Source organism: Ovis aries, chromosome 3 (assembly GCF_016772045.2).
Source record: "Ovis aries strain OAR_USU_Benz2616 breed Rambouillet chromosome 3, ARS-UI_Ramb_v3.0, whole genome shotgun sequence".
In the NCBI taxonomy this organism is placed as follows: Eukaryota; Metazoa; Chordata; class Mammalia; order Artiodactyla; family Bovidae; genus Ovis; species Ovis aries.
This window is the reverse complement of record NC_056056.1, coordinates 142,923,108-142,937,887: the sequence shown is the minus strand read 5'-3', so window position 1 is coordinate 142,937,887 and position 14,780 is coordinate 142,923,108. Positions and strand designations below refer to the sequence as shown.

Genomic DNA, 14,780 nt, shown 5'->3' with positions numbered 1-14,780 from the left:
CCGCCGGCCCCGGCGCGTCATCGGCCTGCGACCCACCGCCGCCCCGCCCCGCTAGGCCCCCGGCGTCCTCGCGCGCCCCCAGCGCTCCCGCCGCCTCTGGTCACCCGGACTGTCTCCCAGCTGCGGGACTGCCTCCCAGCTGCGGGACTGCAGGTCCACACCTTCGGCCCTCAACTCCAGCTACTCCAGCTTTCTGCCTAGGGTCACTGTCCCCGGTGTTTGCCGCCGCTTCTCCGGCTCCACCACCGTGAAGCACCACAGGGCTGGCAAGATAGCTTTCCCTTCTGGGGTCTGCCCTGCCAACGCCTTTCACTGGTTCAGCAAAAGGATGCTCAAAAACGGAAACGAACATTTTACTGAACACAAGTTTTCAGCTTTAAAAAGATGTGCAAGATATCCTTCTTGGTTTACTCTTCTGCTGTGTGTACAATTTAATGTAAAGGGTCCCGCTCCTCCCGATTTTTTAAAAAGGATAGGCAGTTTCCCATCAAAATTTGAAAGGCTTTTAAATTAATTTCAGACTTAAACCTTTTCTTTCTTTAGTTGGGCCCATTTAGAGACAAGGTTTTCCTTTCTCCTCATTCCAAAAAGAAACAGCCACTGAAAGTAAAATTAGCTGATTTGAGTACTCCTCTGTGGTCAGTTCCATCATTCCAAACTAACGCTGCTCTGCTTTCTATTGGTCCTTTAGTCTTAAATCAGGTAATTATTCAAGATTCATTTGTGAGGATAAAGTTGTAGCATATTATTAAAAACTATTTTCCATTCTGTGCTTTTATGAGCATGTGTTTCCATTTCTAAGGATAATTTATTTATTGTCTAAATTTCTGGCTGCACTGGGTCTTTGTTGCTGCCCATGGGCTTTCTCTAACTGTGTGTGTGTGTTGGGGGGGACCCTACGAGTAGCTTAGTTGGGGTGCACAGCCTTCTCATTGTGGTGGCTTCTCTTGCTGCGAAGCACAGGCTTTAAGGCGCATGGGCTTCAGTAGTTGCAGCATGCGTGCTCTAGGGTGCTCAGGCTCCAGTAGTTGTGGCTCGTGGGCTCTAGAGTGTGAGCTCAGTAGATGTGCTGTGCAGGCTATAGTTGCCCACAGTATGCAGAACCTTCCTGGACAGGGATCGAACCCCTTTCACCAGCATTGGCAGGCAGGTTCTTCTCCATTGAACCACCAGGGAAATCCCTCTAAGGATAATCTTGGTAGTTATTTTTGTACTACTTTTCTAGAACTCCTGGATTATAATTTTCTAGGTAGAAAGCTTGGTGTTTTGTTTTTAGGGCCTTGAACTGACAAGTATAAAAATGTACAATCTGATTATCAACAAATACTTTGTACAGACCAATAATTTAAGGACAAGTTAACAAAATCACTTTTGAAATGTGACATATTTTTAATTAGCAGGTAGGTAATTGCTTTTCTTAATGGGGTTCACAGCAAAAAAAAAAAAAAAGATTGCTGTTTTCTGTTCCTTGTTTTTTAGGCTCTATTTCTCAAACACATCTTCATATTTTGGAATAACCAAAATTTAATCTGAGCTTTATAACTTGTTTGGATTTAAGAGACGTAAGGAGGAGTTCCATTCTAACCAAATTCTTCCTGACACGACAGTTCACCCTGATTTACCAGTTTTCACAGCATTGTTGAGCACAGAGAGTGCCTCTGCAATTTGTTGACTGACTCATGTTCTGGTGAGTAGGGAAAATTGCTTAAGGAGGTTGACATTACTCAAATGTACAGATGAGAAAAATTAATTTTCCCATGTTGATCCTTAGAAAAGATCCCTGTATATTCAGCCCTGAAGAGGAGGAAAGTCCAGGTAGGTTGGATAAGACCACCACAGCATCTGCCAGATAATGCTTTTTTTTCTGCCAGTACAGTAGTTTGAGTTAAAACTGCAAGGGACTTGTCTGCATTGTTTATGAAACAACAAAATTCCTCTAGCAAAACAGGAAATCTGAGGAGGGAAGATGTTTGTTAAGATGTGAACAGCGTGGCCAAAATGTTTTGTTTTTTTAACTGTCCATCAGCATTTCTACATGTAGTCAGATAATTTCCTTAGCAAATGGATTCTTGATGCCTTCATTGGATGTTGTTTTATGAAAATGTTTCTGGTCAATATTGACAGTACACTTAAATTTCATAATTTGTTATGTCTGATGTTCATTTCAGGTTAGGTTATTGTACTAACTTTAGAAAAACGGTTTATTGAGTATGTAGAGTGCTAGTGGTTCTTGTATTTTACCTATTTAAGAGACTAGATTATGATAGAAATCTTGTTTGTTTGGTTAATCTCTCTTGCTTGCATCTTTAATGTGATACCAATTACATGACTTCTCACCTTATCTTTTTTAAAAAATCGTGATAAAATACACATAAAATTTACCATCTTAACGATTTTTAAATGTTCGATTCAGTCATGTTAAATACAATCGCCTGTTATGCAACCAATCACCAAAATTCTTTGCCTGTTGCAAAATTAAAACTTAATATCAACATTAAATAACTTTCCATTCCAACTCAACCTCTAGGCCCTGGCTAATATCATTCTATGTCTGTCTCTATGAGTTTGACTATTCTTAGTACCTCATATAATTGGACTCATACAGTAGCTGTCTTTTTGCGATTGGCTTATTTCACTTACCAAACTGTCCTCAAGTTTCATCCACGTGTAGCATGTAGAATTCCTTCCTTTTAAAGGCTAGACAATATTTTAGTGTGTGTATTATACTATGTTTTGTTTATCCATTCATCCATCATGTCTTCCTTCTTGTTAGCAAAACCAATCGTATTATTCTCAGATATTTTTATCAGTTTCCTATAGCTACTAATTAACAAATTAGCACAAAGTAGACAGACTTACACAACAGAAATTTATTCTGTCACAGTTTTAAAGGCCAGAAGTCCAAAATCATAGCTGCTATCCCTCTTGAGACTCTAAGGGAGAATCTTTCCTTACTTTGTCCAGCTTCTGGTGGCTGGTGGCATTTCTTGATTTGTGGCCCCATCACTCTAATCTCTGGAGTAGGAAATGGCAACCCACTCCAGTGTTCTTGCCTGGAGAATCCCGGGGACGGGGGAGCCTGGTGGGCTTCCGTCTGTGGGGTCGGACACGACTGAAGCGGCTTAGCAGGAGCAGCAGCAGCACTCTAATATCTGCCTCTGTGGTCACATTGCTTTCCTCCTCCTCTGGGGTATCAAATCTTCCCCTGCTTTACTTTCATAAGGACACCTGCCATTGGATTTAAGACCCACTCAGATAATCCACGGAGAAGGCAATGGCACCCCACTCCAGTACTCTTGCCTGGAAAATCCCATGGATGGAGGAGCCTGGTGGGCTACAGTCCATGGGGTCACTAAGAGTCGGACACAACTGAGCGACTTCACTTTCAATTTCCACTTTCATGCATTGGAGAAGGAAATGGCAACCCACTCCAGTGTTCTTGCCTGGAGAATCCCACGGACAGGGGAGCCTGGTGGGCTGCCGTCTCGGGTCGCACAGAGTCGGACATGACTGAAGCTGCTTAGCAGCAGCAGCAGTAGCAGCAGATAATCCAGGATGATTTCTTCATTTCAGTAAACTTAATTGCATCTGCAAAGATCCCTTTTCCAAATAAAGTAACATTCACAGGTTCCAAAATTAGGATGTAGATATATATTTTGGAGTGTTTTAATTCAGCCATCAGTCCGCTATAGATGCCTGAGGCTTCTGGTACTCTTGATGATTGCTTCTTGATATACTCCTTTTTCTCTTCTTTGACACTGCACTTAACTGATCTTCTTAACTTGACTGGGCCACAGTATCCAGAGTATTATTGTCATACTTAGTCTGGATGTTACTGTGAGGATGTTGTAGGGATGAAATTAACATTTAAGAAGGTAGACTTTGATAAAGCTGATAGTCTTCCATAATGTGAATGGGCCTCATTCAATGAGTTGAAGACCTTATTAGAACAAATACTGAACTCTAGAACAAGAAGAAATTCTGCCAGTCTGATGCCTTTGGACTTATATGGAAACTTCCCCCTGAACCTCCAGTCTGTGGGATTATCTCATCAGAAATTTTTGTACTTGTCAAGTCTCCACCATTGCCTAAGCCATTGGCTTAAAATAAATATCTCCTTTCATGTATACATACATTCTGTTGATTCTGTTTCTCTGGAGAAGCCTAGTACCCTTTAACTCCTCTGTCGTCTTTACCTCATTTGTCAAAATTTGTGAAAAATGAATTAATTATATCTTCATCAAACTAGCCCTACTCTATAGACTTCAGTATTTCTCAGTGTGTTATCATCACTTTAAAGCAGGTCCTTCTAACCTGCCACACAGCTGCCTCCAGACCTAGGAGACCTTGCTTATAATAACCATGTCACAGGTATCACATACAAAATTAACATAGTTGTTATCTAGTGACTAAGTCATGTCCAACTCTTGTGACCCCATGGACTGGAGCCTCCAGGCTCCTCTGCCAAGGAATTCCTCAGGCAAGCATACTGGAGTGGGTAACCATTTCCTGCTCCAGGGGATCTTCCTGACTCAGGGACTGAACCCAGGTCTCCTGCATTGTAGGCAGATTCTTTACCAACTGAACCATCAGGGAATCCCTCACTTATATATCTTTCCACTTGTCACATCCAATTATTTTCCAATTCTTACAGATTCAGCTGGTTTTGCTTCTGAAAGCAGAACCCGTTTTTAGGTTCCCTTTGTGTTTGGATTCCTTTTTTGTGTGTCTAGTTGCTCTACTCTTCTTACCTTGCTTTATTTTCTATATCGGCCCTACATGGACAAATCCACGCTCAGTTGTCAGGTTCATTCCCTAAAGTGCTTTTCTGACTGGTCAGTCTCCCACTTGCTGATTTTCATTGCCTCTCACTGCCTACAGAACATGGGCCAGACTCCTCATCTTGGCACCCAAGGCTCTCTGCAGTGTCTTTCCTAACAGTGGCCTATGGCCGTTACATGTTGTCTTCTGCTGTTTTACTAATCTGGAAGACAACCCCTCACTCTCTAGCTATATGCCCAGTTTCCACTGTCTCTACCTTTTAACAGTTAACCCACCCTTTGGAGTCCTATCAACTTCCAAGAAGCCGTTTTTCAATCTCTAATATGTAAGGAGTCTTAGGTCTTCAAATACCTTTAGCATTTCATGTGTCTGTTCTAGCACCTCTCTTACTCTTTCCTGTAGTCACAGATGTATGTGAACTGACCCGTCTTCCTATTAGACCATGTAGTCCAAGGACTTTATCTTGTTGCTTTTTGCATCTCACATTTATCTGTTACTCATTCATTCAATTGTCCTTTCATTCATTACATTGTTTCTGAAATTGGGGATATAATCATGATCACTGTGTTCTGTAAACATTTCTGGAATTTAAAAAAAAATCTTGATGATTTTCATTTTACATGTGGAAATGAATGTTGCTAAGTCACTGATCCTCAGTGGAACTGCAAAATACGAGTGCTGAGCAGTTTCTCAGGGATGTTCTTTTAAGTTATCAAACCGTGTGATTCTTTGGTAATTAAAATGATTGTATATCTACCCAGTAAAACAACTGTTTGGAGACAGTTCCATTTAGTTTATGCAATTTAATGAATTTTCTTTTGAAAAATCTGTATTGTAAGATTCTTCTTTTAAAAAACCTTTATTTTTATGGTAATTATGTTTTCAGCAGTGACTACTCAGACAGTTATAAAAATTGCATACTCTAATGCTACCTCTTTCTTTAGAAACTAACTGATATAAAACAGTGTCACCTTATTGTTGGCCCTGTCAAATTATGTATTCTTATTCTTATTATTTATATATATGAATCCTCTGCTCTAACCATGAATATTTTCCCACCTTTTCTCATCAATTACGTCTCCAGTTGTTTAACATTTATCAGAACTGTCATGATACTAGTCCCTTAGATTTGTATAATGGTTTAAAGTTTTAAGGGGCTTCCCTGGTGACTCAGACAGTAAAGAATCTTCATGCAATGCAGGAGACCCAGGTTCGATCCTGGGGTCGAGAAGGGATCCCGCCATCCCTGAAAAGGGAATGGCAACCCACTCCAGTATTCCTGCCTTAAGAATTCCATGAACAGAGGAGCTGGGTGGGTTACAGTCCATGGGGTTGCAAAGAGTCAGACACGACTGAGCGACTAATGCTTTGACACTTAAGTTTTGAAAGAAAACATATAGCCTTGTTTGAGCACTGAAATAATCCTCTCTGACAGGCTGAATGATGTATTCTCAGGTTTTATTTTTTAACTTTCAGATTGAAAATTGAAGCATAGAGAGAGGAAGTCAGTAGCTTTCAAGACTAGGGCAAATGTTTCTAAGAGACGGAAACCATTTAAGACAATGTATGCAAATAACAAGATTTATTATAAGAATACAGAGCCTGGCTTCATTTCTGCTTCTCTCTTTTTTGCTCTCTTTCCTAATGGGATCTCTCTGTGCACTCAATGATAGAGTATGGCCACCTTACCCTTCCCAATTGACAGTCACAGTTCTAGCCACATGCAGAGATTAAATAGTTGTTTCTAAGTTTCAGATTCCTAGGGGAGCATATGATTGAGCCTGCTTGGCTTAGGTATCAAATAGTCCTGGGCCAAGTTGGCTAGTTTAGCCAATACACACTGTTCTATGAATGAAGTGCAGTTACTATAAGAGGGCAGATGCATCTTGGATTTGACAATCTTAGAATTTCTGCTTTTTAAAATTTGGTGGAGCAGCTGCTTAGAACCTCATTTAGAAGTCACAAACTCATAGCATCCCAAGGACAGTTAAATAACATAAGTGAATAAAACTGACAGATGGAGGCTGCAGGACCCAGATGGAGCACAGGCTCCATCAAAAGGGAGCTACGACTACTCAGTTTCAACTGACTGATGCTCCATGGGAGTCTGGGCCCAGATAACCAATCTTCTGATTTTCAAATAAACTCAGAAATTGGGATTTTATATAAAGTTCCCATCTAAATTTTTTTTAATCCCAAATGAGTGAGAAAACAAAAGCAAACCAAAATCCATGACTGTCTGCCGGTAGTTTAGGACTTCTGACCTAGATCTGTCTTGTCAGTTGTCACAGAATGACATATAAGCTCTTACATCCTCCATGAAGTTTTTATACAATGAAAGAGAAAACAGTGTGTACATCATTAACGTGTGTAGTCCATGCATTTGTATATGCTGGGTATACAAATAAAGCATAAAGCATCATTCATCTACCTTGGCTCTGAATAAGAAACTTGATGAAAGCATATCTTCTTCACTTTGTGAGATAGTTTATTATAAAGAGCTGCACTATTTGCTTTGCTGCTGCTGCTGCTGCTAAGTCACTTCAGTCGTGTCCGACTCTGTGTGACCCCATAGACGGCAGCCCACCAGGCTGCCCCATCCCTGGGATTCTCCAGGCAAGAACACTGGAGTGGGTTGCCATTTCCTTCTCTAATGCATGAAAGTGAAAAGTGAAAGTGAAGTCTCTCAGTTGTGTCCGACTCTTAGCGACCCCATGGACTGCAGCCTACCAGGCTCCTCTGTCCATGGGATTGTCCAGGCAAGAGTACTGGAATGGGGTGCCATTGCCTTCTCCGGCACCATTTGCTTTAGGCTTTCCTAAAAAAAAAAAAGATGATGCTGTGAAAGTGCTGCACTCAATGGGCCAGCAAATTTGGAAAACAGCAATGGCCACAGGACTGGAAAAGGTCAGTTTTCATTCCAATCCCAAAGAAAGACAATGACAAAGAATGCTCAGACTACCACACAATTGCACTCATCTCACATGTTAGTAAAGTAATGCTCAAAATTCTCCAAGCCAGGCTTCAACAGTATGTAAACTGTTTACTTCCTGATGTTCAAGCTGGTTTTAGAAAAGGCAGAGGAACCAGAGATCAAATTGCCAACATCCTCTGGATCATGGAAAAAGCAAGAGAGTTCCAGAAAAACATCTATTTCTGCTTTATTGACTATGCCAAAGCCTTTGACTGTGTGGATCACAACAAACTGTGGATAATTTTACAAGAGATGGGAATACGAGACCACCTGACCTGCCTCTTGAGAAACCTGTATGCAGGTCAGGAAGCAACAGTTAGAACTGGACATGGAACAACAGACTGGTTCCAAATCAGGAAAGGAGTATGTCAAGGCTGTATATTGTCACCCTGCTTATTTAACTAACATGCAGGATACATCATGAGAAATGCCGTGCTGGATGAAGTGTAAGCTAGAATCAAGATTGGCAGGAGAAATATCAATAACTGCAGATATGCAGATGACATCACCCTTATGGCAGAAAGCAAAGAAGAACTAAAGAGACTCTTGATGAAAATGAAAGAGAAGAGTGAAAAAGTTGGTTTAAAACTCAACATTCAGAAAATTAAGATCATGGCATCTGGTCCCATCACTTCATGGCAAACAGATGGGGAAACAATGGAAACAGTGGCTGACTTTATTTTTTTGGGCTCGAAAATCACTGCAGATGGTGATTGCAGCCATGAAATTAAAAGACGCTTAGTTCTTGGAAGGAAAGTTATGACCAACCTAGACAGCATATTCAAAATCAGAGACATTACTTTGCCAACCAAGGTCCATCTAGTCAAGGCTATGGTTTTTCTAGTAGTCATGTATGGATATGAGAGTTGAACTATTAGGAAAGCTGAGCACCGAAGAATTGATGCTTTTGAAGTGTGTTGTTGGAGAAGACTCTTGAGAGACCCTTGGACTACATGGAGATCCAACCAGTCCATCCTAAAGGAAATCAGTCCTGAATATTCCTTGGAAGGACTGACGTTGAAGCCGAAACTCCAGTATATTGTCCACCTGATGTGAAGAACTGACTCATTGGAGAAGACCCTGATGCTGGGAAAGATTGAAGGTGGGAGGAGAAGGGGACAACAGAGGATGAGATGGTTGCCGGCCTCATCGACTCAATGGACATAAGTTTGAATAAACTCTAGGCAGTGGACACAAGTTTGAGTAAACTCCAGGTGTTGGTAATGTACAGGGAGGCCTGGCATGCTGCAGTCCATGGGGTTGCAAAGAGTTGGACACGACTGAGCAACTGAACTGAAGTGAACTTCCTAAAGAACAAACCTTGTTTTAGGAGGAAGAAAAGCCATGTAGAATCTATACGTCCCTGAACAAAATTTTTAACTTGAACCTCATTTTTCTCTTACGCCAATATCAATGTCTCATGATTGTCATGGACATATGATTTTATAAAGTTTTTGATGTATATTACGTGCTCAACATATGTTAGGCTTCATATCTGCTCATTGGAATTAAGTTCAACACAGTACTATAGTTTTAGAGCATACAGTATGAAGCATGCAGTATGTTTCAAAATAGTGTGATTAAAAACAGGGCAAGTAAAGTTATACTGAATTTTCAAACATCAAAAGTACTGACCCAGTGTTGGTTTCTTCTGAGTGCTGCTCAGTCATTTCAGTCATGTCTGACTTTTTGTATCCCTGGGGACTGTAGTCTGTCAGGCTTCTCCCACGGCATTCTCCAGGCAGGAATACTGGAGTGGGTTGCCGTGCCCTTCTCCTGGGGATCTCCCGAACACAAGGATTGAACCTGCGTCTCCTGTGTCTCCACATTGCAGGTGGTTTCTTTACCTACTGATCCACCTTGTTTTCTTATATGGGTCCATAAAACCACAGTATCACTAACTGCTTTGCCTTATTTACATTTCCTTAGAGTTATACAGCATCAAATAAGAAAAAGAAAAACTTTGGTCATAAAAAAATAAGGCTTAAGCATTAAACAACTTTTTTATGCATGTAATTATAACCCCCAACAATCTGTAATAAACACCTGGCAAGATTGCTAAAACTTTGAACACAGTAGAGTATATTACAGAAGATTCTTCCATTTCAGTGGGGCTCTGTGTTTGAATGAATCACCAAGGAAACAGAATAGTTTGGGTTAAAGATCAGTTCAAGCAAATAATATCTCTTTGTCAGTCTCCCTGAGTGAAATCTAGGCTGAAGTAATCTTACGCACTTTCTAATGAAAGAAACTGAACACTCAGGTTCAAAAGAGCTGTTTATAATGATAAGGATCCATATTGGAATCAAAGTGCAGGAAAACACAAAGCACCCAGCTTTTTAATGCATTATTTATAGTGGGATTTTCACCCCGGTTTGAAGAAGTGCCTTAGCAACGGGATCTTGAACCTCATTCTCATTATCTCTAATGTCTTTATGTGGGTAGGATGGTTTAAATGGCTAATGGGAATATTTGCAGACTCCTTTGGAAAGAAAGTATTCTCTCTTTCTTTCCCTGTTTCTCTGTCTTTTCTAGTGATTGTAATTAACCCCTAAAAGCTCATCTAACATTTTAGTGGCACACGTGAGAAAGCCTGTCTAATACTAATTCCAAGATGGGGGACAACCATCTATGTCCTTTTAAGTATTTTTGTAGTCGCAACACAGGCAACTTCCACATTTCCGTATTAGAGGAATTTAGGGCTGAAATCTGCAGTCTGGCTGGAAAGCCGTGCAAGGGATTTTGAAGTTGAGCTTACCTAGCAGTCGGTTTTGTGCTTGTGTGTGTTTTTCTGTGTGTGAAATAAATTTGAGAAAACTTCATATCAAATAATTGGGAGACAGGTGGAGCTGGAGCTGAGCAAGATTGTGGGAGAATTAAGGCCTCTTCACCCACATCCTTAACTACCCTTTGGAGATGTGTGAAAACCATAGTTTCCTGGTTGGAATCCAAAATGGATTAACCTTTTATTAAGTATACTTCCATAACAAAGACTTTATACTAAAGTTTCAGTGCATCTATTCTGTTTTTTATTGGAAGACTAAGTCCATGTGGTGGCTTTATTTAGGGATGTTAGCGCATTAACTAACGTTTTATATGTTAATGATGGGAACAGTCATACAATGAATTCCAGGAAAGGGATTGTTCTAAAGTCATTAATTATATTGGATCATATGTATTTGTAATGCATTAATAATATATTTTGGTGAGACTGATGGGTATTAGACAATATTCTTCCTTAACAAGAAAGTTCAGATTTTATTGACATGGCTAGGTACCCAGATAAAATTTGCATTTCCATCTCCCTTGCAGCTTGATGTGACTTTGTGATTAAATTCTGGCCAATGAGATAGAAAAGCTGTTGGGTGAGTCTTGACAGCCTTCTTAAACCAAAGCTAAATAGCTGGTGAGAACCCTTTTTAATTTCCCACTTCCTCCTGTTTCCTACTAGAATAAGGATATGATAACTGAAGCTTTAGCTGCTGTATTGGACTTGAGATAACGTTGATTAAAAAAAAAAGCCACAGATTTGGAGAGTTGAAAAGAAAGAGAGGAGCCTGAGTTCCTGTTGACTGTGGCTTTCTAGTATCAGACCTAGAATGTCTACCTTCAGACTTCCTTTACATGTAAGAATAACATCTTCCTTCCTTTTTAAGCCATTGTTATCGCCAGTCTTCATTATTAGCAGCCAAATATATTTCATAAGTAAGACACTTCGTTTCACCAAAACTGTTTCGTTTAGTTCACAGAGACCCAGGATAGCAGGTTTGTAAAGTGAGAGGTGTTATCCAAATTCCTTTGGTTCCTGAATTTTGGATAACAGTTAGAATTTGGAAAGCAAGGGATACAGATAGTTTTAAAGTGATATTATCACTAGTTGGTATTCTATATGCTCTGTAACCACAAGATGAGTCTGTGTGTTAATCATTCAGCCTTGTCCAACTCTTGCGACCCCATGAATTGTAGCTCGCCAGGCTCCTCTGTCCATTGGACTCTACAGGCAAGAATACCAGAGTGGGTAGCCATTCCCTTCTCCAGCCAGGGGATCTTCCTGACCCAGGGATTGAACCTGGGTCTCCTGCATTGCAGGCAGAATTGAGTGGAATGGGACCAAGGACTCCTCAGAGACGTGAGGATTCATCCTTTTTCTTTCTCTTTACTCACTGCCATGCAGCGCATTTTAATACAAGTCACGAGCACTTTGGATTTAATACAGTAAAAGGAAAGTGAAGGGTAGATTGGTATACCAGAGAAAGAAATGGAAAATTCTTACTTTTGTGCTTTGCTATTCAATCATTAGGTTGGCCAAGGTTTCACTGGTTAATAGATCCTTCCATGTACTTCTCATTCCTACCTGCCAGTCTGTCACTAGTCCTTTCACTTTTTTTTGTTTGTTTGTTTTATTGGCTCCACTGTGTGCAGCTTGTGGGATCTTAGTTCCCTGATCAGGGATTGCGCCCTTGGCAGTGAGACCGTGGAGTACTAACCTTTGGACAGCCAGGAGATACCCTGATCAATCTTATTTAAATTGGTTTACTTTGATCCTAGGGCTAGGCTGGTCTGTCGTTAAGAAGAAGCTGACTTTGCCACTTGGTTCCCAGGTCTGGTTTCATTCGGCTTCGTTATAGAACTGTTCTACTTGGAGTCACATGAGTGACTGGCTCAATGTCCATCCCTCTTGCCCTCACAATAATACTTTTACCAGCCTTCCCGATGATGCTGGGTTTCATTCAGGTTTTCTGAACTGGTTTTCCTTTTCACCTTTCATATCATGAACTCTCCTTTTTTTCCCCTGCCTTAGAAATAACATCCCAGCTTATTTCGTTATACTGTAGCCCTTTGCTGTGGCAGCTCACATGAGCCCACATCAGTCCGTTTCTTCTGTCAGGGTTCATTAGGCTCCCTCTCATGGAAGCTCATTTCACAGCCCTTATTCACTAGCTGTTACTCTTCCTGAACCATTCTTTCGCAGATGACAGCACAGGTCCAGTTAAGTCACAGTTCACTTTCCCTGGCTCTAGACACAGTAACCTCCAACCCACTTTAACTTTGATCCTGTTCGTTTTTAAAAATTGTTTTTCCTCCCTCCTTCCAGCCTTTCATCCCATCTGCCTTCCTTCCCTTACTTCCTCCTACAGCCATTGTCAGTGCCCTGCTGTTTCCATGTCACTATCCTAGCTTGTTAACAGTGAAGAGAAATAGAGATTCCCCAGTGGATCCTCTAGTAAATTCTTATCATTGCGGCACATCTTAGATGTTTACTAGGGTGCTAGAATAAGCGTTGCACACTGCGAGCCCCGTACTTGCTCAGCCTCAAGACTGAAGGGCTAGACTCAGTGAAAGAGCCAAGTTTCATGAGTAGGGGGAGCTTACGTGTCAGAGGTGAGGTCCTGGAGTAGTATCTACCACAGATAGCAGGCAGGATATGGTGGCAGTCTTTGCTACCAGGGAGGGATGAAGTTATGCGGGAACTGATATCAAGTTGACTCTTCAGTTACCAGGAAAACCAGTAGAGGGGCAGGCCCCTCACCCCTGCCTTTGATAAGCTATCATGGTGGAGATGTTCTTATCTAAGGATTAGAAATACCTCTAGCTGGGGCCAAGAGCAAGTATGTCAGCATGTACTAATTAGGCTTTATGGCTAAAGAGGAAAGGTCATCTCTGTGAGTAGGGTGTAGGTGAGGTAAGGTCTGGTCAAGCAGGAGTGTACAAAGAGCAAGAAAACAGCCACCTTGGGTAACCTGATTATATGGTGTTCAAGAGGATATAGATCTTTCTGTTCTACAGTTCAAGTCCAGAGGAGAAATATATTGAGATAATGATAATGAGCATGAGAAAAATACAGCTCAAAGTGAGATAAATTGCATTTTAAGAATTTAAAGTCTGAATGTGCATATGGGAGGCTGTATTATTTCCCAGAGGGGAAAGCTCTGGTTTTAAGCTCACATCCATGACTGCCTCCCTGTGTGATGGCAGTGAGACATTGAAGTTGTTCAAGACATTGAGAAAGTGAGACATTGAAGCAGGCAAGAAAGGGTGATTGCCCTGTAGTAGTCTTTGAGCTACAACAGAGCCCCGAGTTGTTTTGGTACTTTCTTAGTTTTGCTGGTTTTTTTTTTTTTTCTTTCTGTTCTCCTCACTGCCATCCTGTAACATTACAGTAATTTTGTTTTTGATTCTTCCCTGGTTTCTCTGGAGGGTGTCTCATGTGAGCCTACTGGTGCTGGGCCTTCTGCTCTGGACCGCACCGTTCCTTCGTCCTAGCCAGCGAACTTGTCCAGGCTGCCACTTGTTCACAGTACTTGCCAGGTAACCAGAAGCGAGTCCGGTAAACTAATTCACAGCAAGGTGCTCATTCACAGGTTCATTAAACATTTACAGAGCAGCCCCGCTCCTGTGCTCAGTGTGAATGACTCACCAGGGCTATTCAGCTGCATTATCCATGTATCCTGTGGCAGCCTTGGGCTTTGGATCAATCAGTCCTGGGTTTGAATCACATCCTGTCACTTGCTAGATATCATCCTGAAAAAATTTACTTAGCCCTTCTGGAAGTCTCACTTTTCTCATCTGTATAATGGATACAAGACAATGATAACTCCTTGCCGGAGTTTTGGGGTTTTAAGAACAACCATATACGTACAGTGGCTAGCTCAGAGTAGATTTTAAAGAAATAGTGACTTTTATGATATTATTGGTTATCCTTTCCAGATATCATTTATGAGGACTTCTAACACTTTAAGTTTGAATGTAACTCACCGGTGCCTTAGCAATAATGAGAATTATAAGTCATATGACAGGTTGTGAGAGACATTTAGGGAGTCAGAAGTCTTTCCCTGCCTCCCACCCACACCAGTTGTCTCAGTTCTGACACTAGAATACCCAAGTATCAGCTGTCTGAGGAACTGAAGCAGAGTGGATTGCCGAAGACAGGTGAGGTGTTATAAGGATACACAGAGGTATGTTTTCTAATCAGGCAGCCTGGCTCTAAAATGCCAGGAAACAGCAACAGCAGATCATGAGCGAA

General features: G+C 41.2%; 1 protein-coding gene across 3 annotated transcripts in view; it reads left to right on the top strand.

The window, feature by feature from the left end:
• The first annotated feature begins 53 nt into the window (after positions 1–53).
• TMEM117 (transmembrane protein 117) overlaps positions 54–14,780 on the top strand; it is a 635,221-nt gene continuing 620,494 nt past the window's right edge. For 2 of the 3 annotated variants that reach the window (XM_042246833.2, XM_042246834.2), the window contains exon 1: positions 54–1,687. The gene's annotated coding sequence lies outside the window, so the exon portion shown is untranslated. The remainder of the gene's footprint in view (positions 1,688–14,780) is intronic. The other variant, XM_060412709.1, reaches the window with a different exon arrangement.